General features: G+C 40.5%; 1 protein-coding gene and 1 long non-coding RNA gene across 3 annotated transcripts in view; one reads left to right on the top strand and one right to left on the bottom strand.

Moving 5' to 3' along the window:
* The window catches only part of MAP2 (microtubule associated protein 2), a 316282-nt gene extending 297067 nt beyond the window's left edge, over window positions 1–19215 (bottom strand). For both annotated transcript variants that reach the window (XM_055123372.1, XM_055123371.1), the window contains exon 1: window positions 19031–19215. The gene's annotated coding sequence lies outside the window, so the exon portion shown is untranslated. The remainder of the gene's footprint in view (window positions 1–19030) is intronic.
* A 200-nt stretch (window positions 19216–19415) lies between these two features.
* On the top strand, window positions 19416–21554 carry LOC129400083 (uncharacterized). Its single transcript, XR_008627423.1, has 3 exons — window positions 19416–19568; window positions 20542–20692; window positions 21200–21554. It is a non-coding gene; the product is annotated as an uncharacterized LOC129400083 (long non-coding RNA).
* Window positions 21555–22019: the final 465 nt, after the last annotated feature.

Genomic DNA, 22019 nt, shown 5'->3' with positions numbered 1-22019 from the left:
AAGACCAATACTGCTCTAATGTAAAGCAGGAAACAGAAAATGTACTGAAAAAATATCAGACCCACTAAAAAAAAATATTTTAATGCTCAAACCAAACAATTTTTGCACTTCTTCAAAAGATAGTTGATTAACTGAATCCCAACTATGACTTAGTAGAAAAAGCACCCGTTATCATTAAATTTCAAGTAAAATAACTTATATTCTCCTACGGCAGTTCCTGAAATGAGATACAAATAATACTTTAAGTTCTATTTTCCCCAATAGATGATTTTTAATTTTTTATTAAGCTATCACTATGACTTACTTAAGGTCCTGATTCAAAGTATCATCCCAATTCAAGTTCTAATTTTAGTCCAATAGCTCTGCTTCCACATACATAATACTATCTTATGGAACTTCATTGGAATGTATGTTTGCATTTAACCTGAGAGCCCTAAGTAGATGTAAGCTAAGGTTTTTAATTATAGGACACTAATTGACACTATAAAAAGTTCACTCTATATTATTTAGGCATAAATTATTAGTTTTCCTATTCATTGAGACTAAGCAATATAATTAATCTGTGAGCAAAGAGAAGAAATAACAAATGTGACAGATCTATAAATTTTGTAATTTGATCCCTATGAAAGACAAAGTTGGCAGTCCAAATTTCCAGCATTGACTTGAGACAAATACACTAAACATCTGACTTTTTTTATAGGTTGAATGGTTAAAATATTTGGTAAATCACTAACTGCTGTTACATTTACTTAAACAAAACATTACAGACTTCAAGCATACTAGCATCCTTTCTAACCTTTGAAACATTAATACAATTGAGCAAAAAAATTGAACTATGACTCAGAAAAAAAAAATCCTTTAATTATTCCTCAGTAGCTAAAATGATTTATTCATCAAACTGGTTTGGCTTGGAGGGTTGCTGAATGTAAAGAATTCACAGTCATGCTTCACATTCGTAGAATGTGAAGAGTAAGGCACACAGGACAGCCCTTTGCTGCTTGAGGTTTCTGCTTACTTCTCTATTAACTGCAGCTCCAGTTAGGTTTCTGTTTTCCAGTACAAGTACTGAGACTTTGGGGAACATCCTAAGAGCTTTAACTTTTTCCTGAAAATTCACTGAATGTTACTGAATTTCAATGCTGTGTCTGACACTACTACCATTGTCACATAAACTCTCGGTTGCCATTAATTTTCAAGATTCCTCTGAGAAAAGAAATGGACGTCAGGTAAGCCCAGAGCCTTTAGTTTATTTCAGGTTGGGCATAAACTACAAGAACTGCTCTCTAGTACTTTGTAAGACGTGTACATCAACTGAGCATGCATCGAGAAACAGGAAAACAATATTTGCTACACCAAAGTTATTGTCTGAAACTGGTACTAAAATAAATTGAGTTTCAGCTACTTACAGAAAGCAAAACAAAGAACAGACCAATCAGTAATTAAATGTGTACACAGAAAAAGAGCAATGGAAAAACTCAGTGTGACAGCAGAAAGGAAATGCCAAGCTTAAGTCGGTAGTTAAACATGCAGTTGCTAATCAAATCACCTAATATTTCAGGCATTAATTCTGACCTGTTTTTACTGAAACACTATAGATATTGTTCACCAGCTCATATAAACTTTGTCGTCATATAACAGGCAAAATCATTGATTAGAGTTTCATTAAAATGCATAGAAGGATGCTGCCACACCAAATTCAAAGGTTAAACACCTTTATCTCATGTAAAGAGTTTGCGAAAGAACAAATATAAATAAATATATTTGCATGTTTTCATACTAACATTTTTTATATATCATAGGGCCATGATATCTTATTGGTATTAAAGATTAGGACTAGAAATGAAATTCATTTTTTGTTTCTCTTTTTTTAATTTCTTTTATTGTATTACCATGAGGACTGGAGCAATAGCACAGCGGGTAGGGCATGTGCCTTGCACGAGGCCCACCCGGGTTCGATTCCTCCATCCCTCTCAGAGAGCCCGGCAGACTACCAAGAGTATCCCGCCTGCATGGCAGAGCCTGGCAAACTACCTGTGGCATATTCGATATTCCAAAAACAGTAACAAGTCTCACAATGGAGACGTTACTGGTGCCCACTCGAGCAAATGATGAACAACTGGACAAGACAACAGTGCTACAGTGCTACCATGAGATACAATTACAAAGTTAATTGGGTTTCAGTCATAGGATACACCAATACTCATTCATTCACCGGTGGATACTTCCTACCACCAATGTCCTCAGTTTCCCTATTGCTACCAGTCTATCCCCTATTCTTGCCCCAGCCAGCCTGCCTCTATGGTAGGCACTTCTCATCTTCGTCTCTCTCTCTTTGTCTCTCTCTCCCTCCCTTTCTCTCCCTTCTTTCCTCCCTCCCTCTCTCTCCCTCCCTCTATTTCTCTGTCTCTCTCTGTCTGTCTCTCTTTCATTATGGTTTACAATACAGGTACTGACAGGTTATCATATATATATATATATATATATATATATATATATATATGTCCCTTTATCTACTCTCAGCACTCAATTCTATCCAGAGTGCTCATTTCTAACAATCACAGTCATTCTCTATCCTAACTGATTCAAATGAACATAAACCTGTGAGTCATGCACAGCTTTGGTCGAAACATTTTTTTTGCACTTTCCTGAAGCACTAAAATGTCAACCAAAATAAAATAAAAATCATTTCGTTTGTGAAAAGTATTGAACTTGAAAGCTTTTGTGGGTTTTTGCGCTATGGTTAATAGAAAAAATTCTGACCAAGCTCACATATTTTCTTTCTATTTTGTTCCCGTGTGGCACTCAAAGACCTCTGTTTTGATTCACAGAACCACATGAATTTAGATGCAACTCATGCCAGCACTGTAGGTCCATTTACAATCCTGTTATGTCAGCCATGCGTTGACTTCCTAAATTCTGTGCACAGTTACTTTGTGATCTGGATTCAGTCCCAACAGAATTGTAGATCTGTTCCTCAATTAATTCAGCAGCCCAGGAAACTAGACAATCCATGAGTTGTGTCCACTTAGTTCCTTGTAAATCACTTCCCTCTCAGCCTTTCAGTTCATCTTTCGTGACTTGTGCATAGTAGAAAATCTCCCTGAACCCCATTCTTACTCTGATTGCAGTGGGCATTGTCTAAAAGGAATGGCCCTCATTATTCCTCTTTGATAATTTACATTTTCTTTCTAGTCCCCAAAACAGCTGGTCCTTGCTTTGAGAAATGGTACAATAAATCCTTTAGGCACACCTCTTCCTTTTCCCTTCCAAAGTATCCTGTCTTTCAAAGGCCTTACATTCGAAGTGGAAGACACTGCCTGGGAATATAAATGAAGCATTTGTATCACATCTACAGTAACAAAAAATTCAAGAGTTTATGAGAAATGTTTTATCCATAATGTCCGATGTGTTACATTAAGGCTTACTATCAAGGAAATAAAACACAGTGTGTGTGTGTGTGTGTGTGTGTGTGTGTGTGTGTGTGTGTGTGTGTACAGAGAGAGATCTATAGATGGATAGATAGGTATACTCTAGGCAAGTCTTGTAGATGGTTACTCATATGTGTGTATGATGTGTGTTCACATATACTACATATACATATATATATATATAAAAATACCTAACTGATTTTGTTACAAAATATTCTCAGAAACATTTCTTTTCTCTTTCTTAAAATCTACCAAGGGGCTTAAGTGATAATAAAGGAAGTAGGGTATTTGCCTTGAACACTGCCAACCCAGGTTTGATCCCTGGTACCCCATATGGCCCCCATATAGTACCACCAACTGTGATACCTGAGCACAGAACCAAGAGTAAGCCCTGGGCACTGGAGGGTTAGGTCTCCCCCCTAAAAAATTAAAAATCTCTCCCGTGCATAGGATTTGTGAGCTGGAGAGATTATACAGCAGGTAGGGCTCTTGCCTTGAGTATGGCTGGCCCGGGTTCTAGCCCTGTATTCCATATGGTTCCCAGGAGTAACCATCGACAAAACTTGCCTAGAGTTGAATCTGTAGAGTCATATGCCTTTTCCTAAGCTTGGTTCCTGCCTCATTCTTCTAATAGCTCTATTATTATCACTCATTTTAACACATAACCATATTGTGATGTGGCTCCTATTTATAGCTTTCACATATATGTTTCCACCCCCAAGTATTTTAAACAGATAAGTTAGTAATGTGGTAAATGCTTAGTAATTCAGAGAATATAATGTAGCACTCTTCCTTAACTTTATAAGAAGCTCCAGGAAGATAAGTATTCAATCTTGCTCTTGTTTTTAATTCAAACTGTTAACAGGGCTCACCGCTGTACGGGGCTCACAACTAATTCTTATTAAATTATTTCCTGAATACAAAGTAGGGCTTTAGAATGGTCTGACTGTTTCTCATATTCCATCCTCATTTTGTGTCATTCTGCCTTTCCTAATAAATAACATTATCTGTTGAGTATTCTCAGTATACTGTGCGATATACAGTGATATCTGTTAAGTAAATGACTGGTTAATATGAGCACAGATTTGAGAAAAAAAATTAAATTACTGCAACATCCATTAAATCAATTAACCATAAAATATAAAGCAGGCTTGAAGACTTTAAATGTATCCCTCCTAGGATTAGATTTATAGATTAGAAATTTGAAGTCCAAAGTGTCAAATGGCATCCCCATAGTCTCAAAGAAGACAGAGTGACAACAGTTCCTATGTCCTAAACAAAGATAAAGTTCGTACATTTTAGACAAATGGAAATTTGGTAGGTGGGGGACCTCTCAAGCAGTGCTCAGGGAGCTGGGGGGCCTTCCTAGTGATTCTCAGCCAACAGGGTAGTTGGGTCCAAAGCAAGGGTCCAAAGATGCAATGATGTTCAGGCCTTGTAGTGCGGCGTTACCCAGGTCCCCATTAATACTCAGGGATTGCAGTCTCCTCCTGCATTACTCAAGGACCATGTGGTACCAGTTATCTAACAGAGGCAGGCTGCAGACGAGGCACGTGCCAAAACTGCTCTAGTATCTCTTCGGTTGACAATGGAATTTTAAAAGAGAAATTCTTTTTAATTTTTGCAATTCTTTTTTAATCTTTTAAAAAGGAAACTCCTTCAACTCCTGCCACACAGAGTCGTCCTTTTTTGGCATAGAACTACACCAGGTGTATTAAAATTTGGAGGAGTCCTAACTAATTTATCTAAATTATTCATTCATGCGAAAAGGTTTACTATAGCATTCCCTTCATCCACATAATTTCCTTGGAAGTGGGAGTCTCTTGTAGGTACTATACATACAAACAAGCAAACAAAATGTAGAGTCAGAGTCTTTATTTAAAAAATAAAATTATTGAATTCTTAAATATATGTTAAAATCATCAACTCTATGAAAATGTATATAGCCCACAATGAGCAAATGTTCACAAATGTATTTGGCCTACAAATCCCTTTACAGGAAGATTACTCAGTAGCCCCCGCCCCTCACCTCCCCCACCCCGCTAGAAATACATCTGCTTTAGAAAACACAGAAAGACCAATTCAGTTGGGCCCTCTCCCCTGATTTGTCTCAGGTCTCTCTGACCCCACCCCCCAGGGGAACACTCACTTGGGAAAGAGATTTAAAAGGTAAGTCTAAACACAGGCAACATATGGCTTTTAATTTATTGTGATAAAGTTACTGTGCAGATAATAACAGTGAAACAAATATCTGCTGAGACTGTATATTCATTTACAACCTCTTTCAAATAAATTTGTTGCACTGCCCATATCCATGTTACTATTGGAGTAACAACTAGTGGGATAGCTTAATATTGACTTAAAATTGGGTTGGCTACTTATGTCCAAAAGGATTACAATTGCTGAGTTTCCAGGCATTCAAGAATGGCTGACATACTTCTTAGGTGATAGGAAAATACTATGTATGATAAATCTGTCAAGATTGCCTTTTCTTTGCAGCTATAATTGTGGCATATTTTGTTCTTCTTTGTTTCACTTCTTAAGAAACAATCAATGTCCCTAAAAGTCATCCTAATTTGAACCTTCATACTCTCATATGTAAAACCAAAAACGAAAAAAAAAATGACCAGACCCTATTTTCCAGTAGCTTGGCAGCCACACCCACAAACTGCCCCCAGCACCATGTAATCCCATCAACAGTCAAGATCCAGAGACTATAAAACAATGCTCCTGGAATTTATAGCCTAGTTCTCCTTCTCAGAAAACCTGGCAAGGTACCAAGAGCATACTGCCTGCACGGCAGAGCCTGGCAAACTCTTCGTGCCAATTCTTCAATATGCCAAATGTAGCAACAACGATGGGTCTCATTCCCCTTACCCTGAAAGAGTCTCCAATGCAGCACCACTGGAAAGAACAAGAAAAGAGGGGCTGCTAAAATCTCAGGGCGAGGAAGAATGGAGACGTTACTGGCACCCGCTCGAGCAAATTGATGACCAACAGGGTGACAGTGATACAGTTATAATGAAACTTTTATAGAAAAATTAAAATACCCCTTCTTTTCTTTATTAGTATTATGTATGGCTGCCTTTCCTGCTTTCTTACTAACGTGAAATTGGTAATTATGTAAGAGGTATATGGTCCACAAAAAAAAATCTTCCCTGCCCCTTTACAAACAGTCTGGCAACATGACATTCTTTATAAAGATATTAAATATTTTTAGAATCCAGCATTGAAAACTAGAAATAAATATCTAATAGAAATACATTTGTGGGGCTGGAACAACAGCACGGCAGGGAAAGCATTTGCCTTGCATGAGGCCGACCCAGGTTCAATTCCCAGCATCCCATATGTTCCCCCAAGCACCGCCAGGAGTAATTCCTGAGTGGATGAGCCAGGAGTAACCCCTGTGCAATGCTGGGTGTGACCCCAAAAGAAAAATAAATGTATTCATAATTTTTGCATGAAAACCTGTTTCAGTACATATTCACCTATAACAGATTTACAAAGGCATGCACTTTATTTCTATTAGAACACAGAAACCCAAGGAGCTCAACAGAAATATGCCCTTATGTTTTCCCTTAGCTTTCTTTCATCTATTTACCTAATCACTGTATATTACAAAGTTATTCATGATTGGATTTCAGGAACAATGTTCCAACAGCAATCCCTTCACCAGTATCCACGTCCTTCCACCAGTCTCCCCAGTTTTTCTCCTGTCTCCAGCCTGCCTCTATGAGAGACATTTTTTCCTTTTTATTTTTCACTTTTCAGTACTATGGCTGCAACACTGTTACTGAGGGGTTATCATGCATATCACTTTACTGTATCTCAGTACCCAGTTCTTTTTAGACTGACCCCTTTCCTCTGTCATTGTCATAGTGGACCTTTCCCTGTTCTTTCCTACCTGCCTCCACTGTCGCAAGCTTCCCATTAAGAACCAATTGTCCTGCCCTTCATTTCTACTGTCTTTGGGCATTAATTATTCCCCTACTATGTTTCTTTATATTCTACAAATAAGTGATATCATTCTGTTTCTGTCCCTCTCCCTCTGATTCATATTACTAAGCATACCATCCAGATCTATCCATTTCTCAGCAATGTCCCTTTTAAAAATACCAATTTTGCATGCACAGGATGAAAGTCTACTAGGAGTATATGTTACTCTGTGACTAAAGGTCTACATGGATTCTAGTATTTCTGGCTTCCTACAGTAGTCTTCCAACAATGTCAGAGATTGCATTCCTGACTCCATCTTCAGACTTCCATTCCTCTGCATTGATGTTTTCTCCACTGTCTGTAAAACTGTTAAAAAAAAAAAGGTGTAGCTCCTGAGCACCTTAACTCATTCTATAATGTCTCTTTGTAAGCCATATGTAGCACTGCACTGCACTATCATTCTGTTGTTCATCTATTTGCTCAAGCAGGCACTAGTAATGTCTCCATTGTGAGAGTTGTTGTTATTGTTTCTGGCATATCGAATGCGCCATGGGTAGCTTGCCACATGTAGAAACTCAAAACTTCCACTATGTCTTCTGAAGTCTGTCTGGCTCATCTATCAATAATCATATTCTCCTGTTCACCTGAAGCCCTCTTGACAATCTAAAAGTTCTTACAAACTCCAATGCTCTTAAGTTAAAACCCAAAATTCCTACTAAGTTTAATATTTAAGGGCATCTCCAAATTTAAGACCAGCAATCCTTCTGCTGTCTCCAAAAAAAAAAAGAAGCCTTCACTGTACATTGTATGCAATGGGCATCACCCTAGTGCTTTTGATCTTGCATTATTATGTTATGGTGATTCTAAACTCAAACATATAAGCAACCCCACACCCTCTCCTACTTTCCATATGAAACCTTAGGTTCTCTGTGCAATGATCTCTATTGTCTTTGAATCTGCATAAGATTTATAGACACACTGGGACTGGAATGACAGCACAGTGGGAGAGCACTTGCTGTGACCCCAGTTCAATCTCTGACCATAATGATTCCTGTCAGATATGATCCCTGAGAGCAGAGCCAGGAGTAAGCCTTGTTCGTTTTATTTTTTGTTTGCTTTTTTGCTTGTGGTGTGTGTGCGTGTGCATTACGTGCGTGCATGTGTGAATGTGTGCGTGTGTGTGTGTGTGTGTGTGTGTGTGTGTGTTACCACAGCCAGCTGTGCTCAGGGCTTGATCACTTCTAGTTCTGCTTTCAGGGACTCCTGCTGGCAGGCTCAGAGAACCATACAGAGAGGACCGGATCAAAACTGGGTCCACCGCATGCAGGCAAGTGCCTTAACCTTCTATATCATTTCTCCAGCCCCTATTCATTTTTATTTTTCAAATTTCTATTTACTCATTATTCCTTCTATTTTTATATTAGTTTTAATTTTCATGTTCCAGTATCAGCTAGATGAGAGTAAAATGTTTAATCTGTTATACTCCACAGCATAAACATAAATGTGATTATATATATGTTTCTTATTTCTACTTGAGGCCCTTTATTTTAAAATACATTTCTCTAAGTATCTAAAATTTAGTGATAACTCAATATTTAAAAGCCCATAATAGTGTTCCAAAAACACTATTTATAATTCAATATGCACTTGAATTATTTGGTTTATTTTAATATTTTTAATATTTTAAACTACAAGTCTAGAACTAGATACATCACTCTAATGATTCCATATTTAAGCTATTTATATCACAACTAAGTTAATCTTAAAAACAGAACAAAATGGAAGTCAAAGGAAGATACTAAAAGAAAAATCAACAATAGTTCAATCATTGAAAATGAAAATACCAATTTTTTAATTATGCAATATTTTGAAAATTCATGTATGTAAATAGCATTAAGAAAAGAATATAAATAAATAGTTTTGTTTTCTGTTGAGGAAATGCCTAGAGAAAAGTAAACAGCCTTGAACTAGGTCAAAGGTACAATCAATCAAATGTGTGACAAACCACCTTTAACCTTAGTAGAACATTATGCTAGGGCTAGAAATATCTGAAAGGGCATTAAATATTTTAGAAAAAGAAACATTCATAAAAAGATTATTTTCAATAAAATTACAGTCATCTAAGATCATTACAAACTGAATTAGCACAGTTACTAATTCCTCAGAAGACTAAGGTCATTACCTCTTAGAAACAAAGTATGTGTTACTCATTTATTTATAAATTTCAGTATCATCTTGGTTGTTCATAGTCCCTGACTTTGTTAACAACTGAGGCTGTGATGAGGAAATAGCCAACAAACATATTAATATTGAAACCAAAATGAATTCTGATTGTTTTTCAAATAAGCATTTGTAGTTTTCCATTTAGATGCCTTATAAAAAGAATTGAAACAGTATCTAGAGAACTAAAGGTTTAATGGGCATATAACTATAAATATACAAAGGAAACAAAACTTGCACTACTTATATTATCATACTCATTGAGTTAATAAAAGTCTAATCATGTCTCCAGCATTGATTTCTGATTTTCTAAAGTATTTCTCTCATGTGACTTAACACATTTGTGAATAAGATACAGATCTGAAGGGATTTAGAAAATGTAATTAATATTTGAAAGCTTTATGAGATTCTAAAAAAAGCTTGCTTCCATTACCTTAAATTACAATGTGTCACAAATCAAATGAAAATCAAATTCATTATCATAGACATAGGCAAAAGGACCTTCCTGGGCTAGTATACCTGCCCTCTACTCCTGTCCAACTATTCATTACCAAGTTCATTAGACTCCTGTGACACTGGTCTTGTATTGGCTTTTCGTATCTTTTTTGTTTTGTTTTGTTCTGGGCCACAGCTGGTGGTGCTGAAGGATTTAGTCCTAACTCTGTGGTTAGGCACCACTCCTGATGGTTCTCAGGGAGCCACATGTTGAAACTGAACCAGGGTCAATCACAATCTCTCAGGCCTCTAGCCTTGTATTTGTTGCCCAAATTCTTCATAACTCAAGGTCTTTGTTTTCGCTTTTCACTTCAAAACTTCCTTCCAGATATTACAAGGCTTCACCATCGCTCATTACTCATGTCTCCAAAAAGGCAGCCTTCCCTATCATAGACAAACACTACGGTGTTTTTCTGTTTTGTATTTATTTATTAATTGGGGAGATGGGGAGTTGGTCCATACCTGACAAAGTTCAGAGGCTATTTCTGGCTCTCTGCTCAGGACTGACATGATCTTTTGCAGTGCTCAGGGAACTACATAGGGTTCCAGGGAATCAAACCAGAGTTTCCCACATGCAAAGCAAGCACCTTTCTTCCTAGAGTATCTTTTTAGCCCCTGTTACATGACTCTTACAGCATTTATTCTATTCTGAAATGTCCATTCCTTTACTGACTAATTTATTAATTTTTGTCTCACACTCAACAACAATAACCAACATGAGGGTAGGGATTTGAATGGTTTGACCTACTGTTAGAAATCCCAAAATTAAATTGAAATTAATTAAGGAATGACTAATGAAGAATGATAAGAGATACTCCTATAACTTCTGGTCTTTTAAGTGGAAGAAAAAAAAAGTGTAACCTTTGCAAATATGGCTGTTTACTAAAAGACATTCTTATTACATTTTTAGTTCTGCAGACACACTCAGCAGTGCGGTAGTGGAGAGTGCATCTTCAGGCTCTGTGCTCAGGGGTCACTCCTGGCAGGGACAGTACTGGGAGACCATGTGGTGCCAGGAATCAAACTCAGGCTCCAGTTCACTGAGCTATCTTTCCAGCCTTTTATTTCAATTCTTTATAAATCATTTAGATATGTCAGACTCAAATTCAATAAATCACATTAAGAATAGCACAGAATATCTTACTTGAAAAGATCTGCCTTAAGTACAGATTAAGTGATGTGCAATTAAAATGGTCTTTTTCCTATATTCATGCCTCAATAAAATTACTTCAGGGGAAGACAGTCACATACCCAATTCTTTCATTAATGATGCATTAAGAATTTTTTTTATTAATTCTATTCTATTCTATGGGGCTGGAGCGATAGAGCAGAGGGCAGGGCATTCGCCTTGCACATGGCGGACCTGGGTTCGATTCCTCCGCCTCTCTCGGAGAGCCTGGCAAGCTACCAAGAGTATCTTGCCCGCACGGCAGAGCCTGGCAAGATACCCATGGCATATTTGATATGCCAAAAACAGTAACAACAAGTCTCACAATCGAGACGTTACTGGTGCCCACTTGAGCAAATTGATGAGCAACAGGATGACAGTGACAATGACAGTGATTCTACTCTATGATAAAAGTCACTCCAATTCTGTTGAGTAATTAAACCTGTTCTAGAGCTGTGGGATGGAACCCTTTTACTTCCAAAGGCTATTTGTATACTTATGACACCATTTGCAGGCAATATAATACAGACAGACCTGCTGCAAGCAGCCCAGGAGAAACATCTGTGTCTATCACATCATGGTCCAGGGCCAAACCATGTGACTTCACAGGCCTTACACAGCCTACTGGCCAGATGTGCCCCATCCCTGCTCTAGAGAAGCAGGATAAACAGGAACAGAGCAATAGTTCAGTGGGCAGTATTGCTTGCCTCACACGTGGCTGACCCAGGTTTGATCCCGAGCACCTTATACACTCCCCCCAAAGTGACCAGGAGTGACTCCTCAGCCTGAGCCAGGAGAAAGCCCTTGAACACTACCTGATACCACCCCAAAATTCAAAACTAAAATAAACGTTTCAACAGAATCAGGATATACTAGGTGACACGGTCTACCAAGAGTGACAACTGATTTCCTTGATTTCCTTCTTAGTGGGGCAATTTCAGATTTCAGTGACTTGAAATATGTTTCTCCTTTAAACATCTGAGTACATTTCTGCTTCATTTCTTTCCTCCAAGATGCTCTTCATGCCTTTCAAATATTTGTCAACTTAAGATGCTAAAATGCCTAAGCAGCGTGGGCGCAGGTGAAGCTCTACTGAACACAGCAACCATGGCAACACCTAAGTCATATTTAATTTGCTGCTGTCTCCCTGGAAGAAGCAAAAAAACAAGAAGAGGAGGGAGTTGGAGGCGAGGGAACAGGAAGACATTCAAGGGTAAAAAAAATAAGCAGCAAGCAGCCACGACATAGTGTTTCTCGCTCACTTCCTTTAACTGAAAATATTAAAACGGAGGATACAAAAACTAAGCAATTTTTTTTAAATCATGGCATTAAAGCTTTTTACTTTTTTTTAAGTTTCCACTTAGCTATTTTAGTCGAATTGCCCTTGTATATAAAGCCAACTTGCAACACTGACTTGATCACTCTCAAGGCATCAGTACAGAGAGTTCAAGTTCAGAGAAAAGCCCCTCGGCTTCCAAATACCTTGATTCTGGGCAAACATCCCCAGAGAGTTTAAACTTCTGTCCTCAGAGCTCCAAACCACAGGAATGGGCCTGCAGCATTTGTCAGTGTTTCCTGGATCAAGTTTAGTCTCACCACTTTCAGAAGTGTCGCTGGCAGAAAGCTGCCCGGAATGGCCTTAGCATTCGAAGTCCTTTCCCTCTCTAATCCATGTGAAAGTCAAAGTTGAGTCATAAACTTGGCAGGTGGGACTGTCCCCTCACCCCAGAAATCTGACCAGATATCACAGCTTGATGCTACTTGCTCTTGTCAATTCCTCTGTTTCTTCAATTCATATCATTAGCAAGCCCTGAGGGACCAAAAATCCCTGCTCTCATGGGACTGAGAGTCATACAAGTGAAGGAAAATGGCATTTCATGTTTCCAGCTGTGTAAATGAAATCTTTCTAGGCAGGGACCAGGAGAGAGGGAGCAGCACGCAGGGTGCTTGCCTTGCAAACAGCCAATCCGTGTTTTATCCCCAGTACCATGTTTTGTCTCCTAAGTACCACCAGGAGTGATCCCTCAGAACAGAGCCGAGATTAATCCCCGAGCACCACCAGACATGGCCCCCCAAAAGAAGTTCCTTCTAGTTAAATAGTTAGCAGGATTATAAGGAGTCACTATGTCATATTGACTATGTATAAATTAGTAAGCAAAAAAATAAGACATTAAGTATTACTCAGTTGAATTACTAGTTTTTTAACTGGGAAATCTTAATTCGTATTACTCTTATGGTGATCTTAGGGAAGGGGCTGAAATGAGGCAGTAAGACTATCTGAGAATGTATGAGCCTTCAAAACTTCAAAAACTAAGACTGAAAACTTCATTTATAGCGGTACTTTCCAAAAACAGTAACAACAAGTCTCACAGTGGAGACATTACTGGGGCCCATTCGAGTAAATTGATGAACAATGGGATGACAGTGCTACAGTGCTACTTTCCAAGCAAAATGAACAAAACTCATGGAACCAGTGACAGTCTGAAAGAAATACAGACTAAAGAAAAAAAATAATAAGCAAAGGGGAAAAAACCCTCAATTTTACAAAAGGCTACTTATTGGTCTTAGATAATGAATGAGAGGAGATTTTGTTTGAGGGCCAAGGCAGGAGCAATAGTACAGCAGGTAGGGCATTTACCTTGCTCTAAGCCAACCTGGGTTCAATCCCTGGTACTATATATGGTTCCCAGAGCACTGCCAGGAGTGATCCCTGAGCACAGAACCAGGAGTAAGTGCTGAGTACTTCTGGGTGTAATCCAACATTTTTTTTAAAAAGGTTGTTGTTTTTGTTGTTGTTGTTGTTGTTGTTGTTTTAAATCTGAGTGCAGGCCTATCCCTAAGCCTGGGGGCTGAGGAAAGGGAAGAGATAGGGATAGAGCCCTGGGAGTTACATTCTTCACTCACCAAAAAAAGGAACTGGGGAGACAAAGGCAGGGGATATGGGAAGTTTGGGAACTGGATGGAGGGTAGTGAAAATTTAAGGATGGTCTTAAATTTAAAATTTAAGGATGCTCTTAATCTGCCAGTTTATTATCACTTTTTTCTTAAGTAAAGAAGCTAGAACTCAGAAAAAAGAAAGTGGGAGAAGAGAGAGCACACAGTGCCATGGGTAAGGGGCTTGCCTGGAAAGCGCAGACCAAGGTTTGATCCCAAGCACCACATAATTCTGCCCTGTGCAGTTCAGAGTATGTTCCCCAAACCAAAAAATAAATGGTAAGCAAATACTCCCACTCCAGTATAAGTTGTTTCCTTACACAGGCAAAGATCAAGTTCAAAGTTCAGAATCAAAGTCTTTGTAGAAAAATAGACTGATTGTGTTCACATTGTTTGAAAATTTTAATTCGGTGCAAAATCGCTTCCAATAATGCTTCCTTATAACATTTACAACCTTGCTTCCAAAGGAATCATGGGGGAAAGAGTATCAACAAAATATTATGTTGGGGTAGAAAAGCAAAACACATTTCTTCCCACTCCACCCTCTTAGTCCAGGCCCACCACCCTTCTCCATGAACAATTAGTAACAGCTGAGAATTTGCTTTCATTCTTTCGAGTCCCTACCCAGCCAGACCCGCCTCCTTGATTTCAGCCCTTTGTGCTCACTTTCTAATTTATAGTTCATTAACTGGGTTTGATGCCTGGAATCAGTTCCTGGAACTAATTGTTCCTTGAGAAGACCCAAAGCTGTGTCATGGGCTGTCCAGTATTTCACGATATGTCTATCTACAGTTGATTGAGGCATTTGAATGATTGTTGAGTACTTGCATTGTGCGTTTCTTTATACACATATATTTATAAACAGTTCTATTTCATCATTTATACATATATGGGTTGAATAAAGAAGCTTGGTATACATTAGAACTGTATGTATATCTTGGTTCTATGTATATCTTGGTATACATAGAACTGATGCATTCATAATTTAAGGCCAATCCGTTGTATGTGACCCATATCACATCAGTAATATAAAAGCTACTCATTTGTACACCCCTTTGTGGTCAACTGCCATTATCAAAGAAATAAATCCCTCGAGCTTGACTCATAAATATTCTAAAGTCAGAGACCATATTTGGCATTCCTTTTTTAAGTATCTCATACTGTAGCCCTGAGTATGACATTCTACACCTAGTATAAACTTTATTAATGTGTCGTACATAAAAATAAACAATCTAATAAAAAGGGTTCATTTGCCCTGAAAGTGAGAATATGGAAATCAAAATGCCTAATAGAAGTATGAGATTCATTTATGAGAGTAAAAATATTGGAGTGAAGGAAGAAGACAAATCAATGAAATGATTAAAATTCTGTGCACACACATGAAAATTCAGTCAATCAAGGCAATGGCAAAAGAAAAGGTAGGGGGAGAACGGAAGAGAAGAAAAGAAGCTGGAGCTGAGTACAATCTGAGTACAACAGATTGGGCGCTTCCCTTGCACAAGGTAGACCCGGGTTCAATTCCCCACATTCCATATGGTCCCTGAGCACCACCAGGAGTTATCCTTGAGCAGAGTCAGAAGTAACTCCTGAGCATCGTCAGGTGTGCCCTGACCGCCCAAAAAAGAAGAGAACAAGAACTGATATCAGAGGAAATCAGTTATGAATCTGAGACCTAAATTAGTTTTCAACTCAACTCATGTATCAAAGACAAAAGAACTATGACTTTCAGAATGTTATCTTCAGATTCGTGCATTTACTATTATCAACATTTTAGCATTAAGAAGCATAATATTGACCTAGAGGGGGTGTTATCATCTACTGTAACTACTGTTTCGAGTTCATAATCCACCAAGGAGAAATTTAGCACTAAAAAAAAATTCACTCATCAGAGTAATCAACTTAAATACTAAAATTCCCAAGTTGGTTTCATATGGTCAGTCTCATGTAGATACCAATGAATAATTTAGGGACACAGGCAAGGAATATAATTCAGTGGTAGACCACAGACCTAGCATGCATGAGGCCCAGAAAAGTAAATAACATTATTTAAGGAGGCATATATTGTCAGAGAGGTATGCAAGCAACTATTTGAAGTCTGTGAGTACACTATATTTCTAAAAAAATCTAGCAATCCAGTTTCTTATGTAGTTTAATACAAAATACATGTGTCATTAAAAAAAATTAAAAACATGGAAAGATACACCAACACACATTTTTTCTTCTTTCTGATGTTTAGAAAATTTGCAAACTGATTTAAGCCAAAAGTAGTAAAGGAATGAAATGATTCCTTCAGGCACAGAGAATCCTGTGCCAAGTTTCATTTCTGGCTACATATTTCTGACCAAGTTCGACAAAAATATATGCAGGAGAAAAATACCCCTTGAACGTCAGCAGAACAGCATTAGAGGAGACTGCTGCAGCTTGTGTCCGGCCACGGGGGTGCTCCTGGTGTCTGGTTCCCGCTGAGAGGATGCCTGAGCTCTCAATGAATCTGAAGGAGCTACTATGATGAGGTAATGGCTACGCCAGTTTCACTGGGTCATGCTCTCTCAGCACATTCTTTCTCCTTCTCCTCCCTGAGAAGGTGGTGTAAACAAGTCATCATAAGGGGGAGAGTTACTACCCAGAATTAACAAATCCAGATTCAAATGTCCTGCGAACACTGGGTCGGCTTTGGGTAGTGTTGAGTTAGACCTGAATGGAAGCTGAAGGAGCAAAGACATAGGAAGAAAGAGTCTAAGGAAAAGGGGGTGAGAGAAACAAAGAAAATAAGATTTGATGTCATCAAAATGCTTTTTGAAAAAAGGAAACTCAATTTTTTTTTAGTTGCTTACCTCTCCTGGTATGGTAAGCAGTTTTTCTACTTACAAGTCAAATTTTTAACTTTCGGAAATTGAATATTACAGCCAACTGTGAAATACTACAAATTCATATTAAACTCACCACAGACACATAGTGTTCCCTGTACCACTGATAATAAAAGTACAATATCCATCGTAACATGTAAATACAATTATAGACAAGCACCAATGATAATCTGAAAAAATTAGCAGGAAATCAATGTTAAAATGCACACCCAAAGCTAATGTTCTTTATTGAAAGAAAAAAAATTGTCTTCCAACTTTTCTTAGAGGAAGAGTATTTTTGTGCATAAAAAAAAGAGGGCGACTGAAATAACCCAGATTTATAAATTCCTAAAGATAGCTACCAACTACATAGCCACCTACCACCCAGTTTTGTGTCACGCGTAGGTAAAAAGCTATAATCTTTCCCTTCAACATTCTTCAGAGCTTTTTATTTATGTAATCTTGTCAGTGCCAAATTTTTTTTATAAATGCCCAGAGAGAACTGACAGGGCGACAGAGAGGTGCTTTATACAGGACTGGGACAGACCCATACCTGCAGCTCCAGCACTGCCCATTCTGTAGACTGGCTCACATAAAAGGCTTTGTTCTCCACTGCCTCACTGCGGCTGCAAGCCTCAATTTCAGTTGGCAGTCATTTCCTCTCTTGGACTGATCATTTGTAAATACATTATGCCTTTAAATTTTAAGTTAGCTCCTTACCAACATTTATGGAGCTGTTGGGGGAGGGGGGACCAGATGAAAACCATGCACCACCCAACAAAATTGATCTCAACATTCTCCCCAAGCCTTCAAAGAAACATTTTAAGAGATGTGTCGTTCAAGCAGTTCTGTTCCGTGGTGTTGTGCCTATGGTGGTGTAGAGCCGTGAGCATTTAAACAAAAACCCAGCACAATCTCATGGAGCCTATTATGCCAAGCACTATGCTAAGGGCTTACAGCAGATGGCTCGCAGCAATTGTTACAAATGAGTTTGTTGCTAATAAAAGCGTTTTCTCTTTGGTCAAAACCTTAAATCCCTGTTAACAGTCATCCTGACACCCATTTTCGGTTCTGCTGGACGGTTCCCTCCATCCTAACCCCTTCACTCTCCCCTCCCCCATTACCCACACCCAAACACACCTCCCCACGCCCTGCTCTTCTCACATACTTAAAAAAAAAATTTTTTTTTTCATTTCTACACAAAAGATGAGATTAGACAGGGGAGGGGCAGGCACCGCAGTGAGGGGAGGGGGAAAGGGGCCTTTTAAAATGAAAAGAATAGACTGCAGATGCAGTTTTCCACCCCATCGCGGCCAAGACCGTGAGGGCTGGCTGTGCGCACGCTCAAGCTCATCCAGACTCAGTTTCCCGAGTCCTACCCTCCCATACAATCAGACAACAATTTTTCATTAAAAAAAAAAAGAGAGAGAGAGAGAACTATACATCCTTCTTCCTCTTCTCGCGGCTTCTGGGTCAATTCCAGGGTAAATGAAACGGACAAGATTTCCCTAACTCCCTCTCTGGCCCATGTGCAATTCTCTCAAGCTGGATGAGAAAGGAAAAAAAAAGTGTGTTTTTTTTTTTCCTTTTGACCTCCAATCCCCACCCCACGCCCATTATCTTTTGCCTAGTTAATCCCGCCTCTGAATACGGCTCAGTACTTCATAGTCCCCCTCCCCACCTCCACCCTCCCCCCCCCCCCCCGCCCCAGACAGGTATCCTAAACCCGCGCCAAGTCTCGGGGCATTTTTCGAAGTGGTACCTAACAAGGTCACCAGCTGGGGCGATCCTTCCAGAGCCCGGGGAGCAGCAGGGGGGGCAGCTCCGCAGTGACACCTAGAGAGACCAGGTGGGGAGGCTTGGAGGGTTCAGCCAACCTGTGTCCCCGGGTGCCGGACGGCCCGGGCCCAGGCCCCTCCTCGACCCACCCCTTTCTCAGGATCTCTTGGGGCAGAAGCAGAGGCGCAGCCCGCCCCGACACCCCGAGGTGGGCCAGCTCCTACCTGCGCGCAGGAACGTGAACGCCCCCCTGCAAACGCTGCTGCAGCCGCTGCGCCCCGACCCGGCGGACCTGGGGCCCCTCCGGGGAGAAGGAGTGGAGGGGAGCGCGGGGCAACGAGGGGGGTGTGCAGAAACCGGCCGGAAGAGGGAGGAATGCCAGCAGAGAAAAGAGAGGAGATGCTGCCGCCGCCGCTGCCGCCGCCGCCGCCGCCGCCGGCCCCCGAGAGCCCGCGCAGCCCGAGCGCCCGGCCCCGTCTGCGCCGCCCCCGCCGCCGGCTCCGCTCGCGGCCGCCCCGCCCCGGCCCGCCCGGCCCCGCCCCCGGCCCGCCCGGCTCGCCGCAGTGTCCGGGCGGGGGAGCGCGGCCGCCCCGCCCCCCGCAGCCGCGGGGAGCCGGCCTGGGCCCCGGCCCCGCGCGCGGGGGACCGCGGGGTCCTCGCTCTCTCCCGATCGCTCCCCTCCTGCCCCACCACCACCTTCCACGTGAGCGTCCAGGGGCCACGCCGACCTTGTCTGCTGGTCGGCGCGGGAGGAAAACCCAGGTATCAGCGGCAGATCTCCTCCCTCCCGAGCGAACGCCCCTTTTTCCCCCCTCGCATTGTGAGGCTTGGGGTCTTGGTTACCCCTCGGTGGAGTGGGTCTCCGGCTTTACTTCCACAAACTTAGCAAGTGCTAGCACTAGAAAGAGAAGAAAGAATTGGGATGGGCACCGGGTAGGAAGACAGCAATTCTTCGGGACCCAGAAGAGCCAGGCGTGGCTGAGGGGTTTCGAGAATTTAGGCAGAGCTTTAATTGGATGCTTTCTTTGGTTCAGCCCACAAGTGTGTCTAGAATCTTGCCATATGTTAAGCCCTGTTTTAAGCGCTATAGAAATATCAGTGAATAAAACAGACATCCCTTCTTCACCCCATCACCCCCCCCCGCCCCAATCCCCACCTCCCAAAAGAAAGAATTCTGTCTTCATGGGCATTCATTTCACCTAGCCCGATGGATAACCTAAGGACAGGTCACTTCATCTCAACCTCAGTTTGTGAATTGTCAAGTGAGGAGAGAAAATGTCAGTCCTACCCCTCTGGCGCGTGGTGATACAAGGAGGTAATGAATAAGAAGTGTCTGAGGAATATGAGGAATGATGCAAGCTTAATGAATGAGAAAGCACAGCAAGTGTTGACCTTGACGTGTTGCCATTTTTTAAAATCGATTTTTTTAATATTTCTGAAAGTGAAATGATCAGCTGAGAAAGCCAATCATTCTTTAGCGTGGAATCTTCAGAATGAGAGAACAGCATTTTACTGTAAGCAGGAGAAGCTAGCTGCAAGTGGCTTCAAGCATGTGTGAAAGCACCAAGGATGTGTTTTGATGATCAGCCAAGATATTGAGGTGTGTCTTGTACAGTTTCAACAGCATGGAGGAAACCACAGTCACAGTTGGAATTTGGCACTTAAATTAGCCCGAGAACTGTAGAACATCAGAGTTGATTTCTTAGGCAGTGGACAAAATTCTCTGTGTTTTCAGATGCAAGGAGATCCAGTGACAGGAAGGAAGCCCAAAGGTTAGACACCATCACAGAGCATGATCTGAAAACCGCCCAAGTCACACCCATGCTCTGTGTGCTGCTTCCCTCCGCCCAGCTCCGTCCCACGGCCTGGTGACTCTTGCAAGTGAGGTTGGTATCAGGATACACCCAAGCATTAGGAAGGTGGTAGGAGTTAGGACTTCTCCTCGGGACATGGACTAATTGGGAGGGAGGTGTTAGGAGAATATGACATGACACATCATAGGTAGATGGAAGGAAGAAATGAGACTCCTAGAGTGGTATAGCATTTATGACCTGGCGTGCAGCTATAGTTGTGGATTGAAAACATCTCTTCAGGGGACCAATAGAACAGCCAATAGGGTGCTTGCTGTTCGTGGCTGACCCAGGTTTGATCCCCAGCAACCAGTTTGTTCCCCCAAGCACCGCCAGAAGTAATTCCTGAGTGCAGAAATAGGAGTGAACCCTGAGCATCAGCAGGTGTGCCACACCCCCCCCAAAAAAAATAGAGCAAAAATATATCTTCAGTCCTGATTAGTCCAATTATTATTTTTTCATTATTTTGAATTCTGTGCTATTTGACACAGAACCATATTTTATTTTTAAAAAAAGAGACCAATCCTCTGTCTTCTTTCACAGCAAACAGAGTGTCTCTGGGTCTGCATAAATCTGAGTTTGAAGTAGCTAGATAGAACACCAGACCCTGAGAACAAGCCTGCCCATCCACATCTTCTGCAAGCCAAAATAACATCTTGATTGCTGCAGCTATACTGTAAGTCTTAAAATCAGGCGTGGCAAATCCAGTAATCTTATTCCACTCTTTCAAAATGATTTTGGATCATCTGTTCTTTTGTATTCCTGTATACATTTTGGTGTCAGTTTGTCATTTCTATAGAATCAATGCTGACATCTTTTTTTGATGGCATTGAGTTTATAGATAAATTTTAGAACTGCTGTCCTAACATGAAGTCCTCCCATCTGTGAGCATAGTATCACTGTCACTGTATCACTGTCATCCCATCACTCATTTGTTTGCTCGAGCGGGCACCAGTAATGTATCCATTGTGAGTCTTGTTATTTTGGCATATCAAATATGCCATGGGTAGCTTGCTGGGCTCTGCCCTGCGGGTGAGATACTCTTGGTAGCTTACCGGGCTCTCCGAGAAGGACAGACGAATCAAACCCTGGTCGGCTGCATGCAAGGCAAATGCCCTACCAACTGTGCTATCACTCTTATCATTATTTAGGACTTCTTGGGAGTGCTAATGTCATCACTATTATTTTTATTATAAGGTCTTATTACTTAGAAATTTTATTTTACAGAAAATTCAAACAAAATATAGAGATTTTCTATATGTTACATTTCCCTCTGTCTACTGTTTTGCCTATTAATTTGAATGGATGTAATGCATTTGTTTAATGGATGAATCAATATTGAGATTAAAATATTGTAATAAAA

The sequence above is a fragment of the Sorex araneus genome, chromosome X (genome assembly GCF_027595985.1).
Source record: "Sorex araneus isolate mSorAra2 chromosome X, mSorAra2.pri, whole genome shotgun sequence".
NCBI lineage: Eukaryota > Metazoa > Chordata > Mammalia > Eulipotyphla > Soricidae > Sorex > Sorex araneus.
Note: the sequence above shows the minus strand (reverse complement) of the source record. Positions and strands in the feature narration are given on the sequence as shown.